A 2,824-nucleotide genomic window follows, 5' to 3' on the forward strand; every position below is an offset into this window, starting at 1 on the left:
CCGAGTCTGTCACCACATGGAACACATCTCCCTCATTGGACCAACAAACCCCCACTTCTCCTTGCTTATTTTATTATTTTATTTATTTAGAGATGGAGTCTCATTCTGTTGCTCGGGCTGGAGTGCAGCGATGTGATCTTGGCTTACTGCAACCTCTGCCTCCCAGGTTCAAGCGATTGTTCTGCCTCAGCCTCCCGAGTAGCTGGGACTACAGGTGTGTGCCATCATGCCCGGCTAATTCTTGTATTTGTAGTAGAGACAGGGTTTCACCATGTTGGCCAGGGTGGTCTTGAACTCATGATCTCAGGTGATCTTCCTGCCTCCACCTCCCAAAGTGCTGAGATTACAGGCGTGAGTCACTGTACCTGGCCTTATTCATTTTTTTGAGATGGGGTCTCGCTGTGTAACCCAGGCTGGGATGCAGTGGTGCAATGATAGCTCACTGCAGCCTCAACCTCCTGGGCTTAAGTGATCTTCTTGCCTCAGCCTTCTGAGTAGCTAGGACTACAGGTGCACACCACCATGCCCGGCTAATCTTTTGTTTTTAGTAAAGACTATGTTGCCTGGGCTGGTCTCGAACTCCTGATCTCAAAGGATCCTCCCACTTGGGCCTTCCAAAGTGTTGGGATTACAGGTGTGAGCCACTGTACTTGGCCTTTGTTTGTTTATTTATTTATTTATTGAGACAGAGTTTCACACTGTTGCTCGGGCTAAAGTGCAGTGGTGCAATTTCAGCTCACCACAACCTCCACCTCCCAGGTTCAAGTGATTCTCCTGCCTCAGCCTCCCAAGTAGCTGGGACTACAGGCATGCACCAACATACCTGGCTAATTTTTGTTTTTAGTAGGGATGAGTCTTCATTATGTTGGCCAGGCTGGTCTTGAACTCCTGACCTTGTGATTAGAGCCTCAGCCTCCCAAAGTGCTGGGATTACAGCTGTGAGCCACTGAGTCCGGCCTCTTGTCAAAAAAAAAATTTTTTTTTTTTGAGATGGAGTTTCGATCTTGTTACCCAGGCTGGAGTGCAATGTCGCGATCTCGGCTCACCGCAACCTCCGCCTCCTGGGTTCAGGCAATTCTCCTGCCTCAGCCTCCTGAGTAGCTGGGATTACAGGCACACGCCACCATGCCCAGCTAATTTTTTGTATTTTTTTAGTAGAGACAGGGTTTCACCATGTTGACCAAGATGGTCTTGATCTCTTGACCTCGTGATCTACTCACCTCGGCCTCCCAAAGAGCTGGGATTACAGGCTTGAGCCACCGCGCCCGGCCCAAAAAATTTTTAAGTTTTTAACTGAAGTGTAACAGACATACAGAAAAGTGCACAATCATGAAAATCCCACCACTCAACGATGGACTCATAACTAAGTGAACAGAGTGACCAGCACCCAGAAGCCAATCATTGCCTCTTCTTGGCTCCGTCTTCCCTCTCCCCCTGGGGTCCCTACCTCATGGCTCAGACCAGCTTGCTGTTGGGCTTTGTATAAATAGAACCATGCGGTCTGTGCCCCTTCACGTCTGGCCTCTGCCCTCAACATTGCCTGTGGGATCCAACCATGCCGCAGCTAGAGTTTGTTCTTTTTCTGCTGTTCTGTCACATCTCATTGTATCAATGCACCACACAGTCTCATTGCTCTCTTGTTAAAGGACTGTGCCTAAATTTTGGGAAAGGTTGGTTGCTGGGAGGGATGAGGAAAGAGCAGAGACCTTGGTATTAATCCAGTGGACAGACCTAGGTGCAAGCCCTGCCTGGCACTAACAGACTCGACTGCATTATGGTACCTGCCTGCCAGCCTCTGTTTCCTCCACTCTGATGGGGATTCTGAGAGATACACATCACAGGGACCTGAGGAACGTGTGGAACAGAGCACAAACAAAAAGTTCAGTTCCCTAGCGCCAGAATGGCCCCATCACCTCCTAGAGTATCTCCAGGCTCCTTGCCTGTGCTGGGGCTCAGGACACACCACCCCAAAATGCGACTGTAGGAGACCAGAATATCCCAGCCCAAAATGTAATACTTTGGCATATTTTGAGCTGGTTATTCAGAGAAACTGCAGACATAGGAGTAGCTCTGAAGAGCTAAACTTTTGAAAAACATTTTTTTTTGAGAGAGATTTTCTTTGCTCTTGTCGCCCAAGCTGGAGTGCAATGGCACGATATCGGCTCACTGCAAACTCTGCCTCCTGGGTTGAAGCGATTCTCCTGCCTCAGCCTGCCAAGTAGCTGGGATTACAGGCATGTGCCACCATGCCAGGCTAATTTTTATATTTTTAGTACAGAGGGGGTTTCTCCGTGTTGGTCAGGCTGGTCTCGAACTTCCGACCTCAGGTGATCCTCCTGCCTCGGCCTCCCAAAGTGCTGGGATTACAGTCATGAACCACTGCACCTGGCTTTTTTTTTTTAGGGCACCGGGACCAACGATCATCAGCTGCCCAAGTACCAAAAATTATGCTTCCAAAATCTCTTGATGTCCATTCTGCACGAAGAGCAATCAAGTTGCCCTGCATGTGCCACTTATGACAGAAGCCCTTTTTATAAATAAATTTGGCTGGGCACAGTGGCTCAAGCCTGTAATCCCAGCACTTTGGGAGGCCGAGGCGGGTGTATCACGAGGTCAAGAGATCGAGACCATCCTGGTCAACATGGTGAAACCCCGTCTCTACTAAAAATACAAAAAATTAGTTGGGCATGGTGGCGTGTCCCTGTAATCCCAGCTACTCAGGAGGCTGAGGTGGGAGAATTGCTTGAACCCAGGAGGCGGAGGTTGCGGTGAGCTGAGATCTCGCCATTGCACTCCAGCCTGGGTAACAAGAGCGAAACTTCAT

General features: G+C 49.3%; 1 non-coding gene across 1 annotated transcript; it reads right to left on the bottom strand.

Annotated features, from left to right (window-relative positions):
• Positions 1-2,400: 2,400 nt before the first annotated feature.
• LOC118146018 (U11 spliceosomal RNA) lies at positions 2,401-2,533 on the bottom strand. Its single transcript, XR_004731488.1, has one exon. It is a non-coding gene; the product is annotated as a U11 spliceosomal RNA (small nuclear RNA).
• Between the last annotated feature and the right edge of the window lie 291 nt (positions 2,534-2,824).

Source organism: Callithrix jacchus, chromosome 10 (assembly GCF_049354715.1).
Source record: "Callithrix jacchus isolate 240 chromosome 10, calJac240_pri, whole genome shotgun sequence".
Lineage (NCBI taxonomy): Eukaryota > Metazoa > Chordata > Mammalia > Primates > Cebidae > Callithrix > Callithrix jacchus.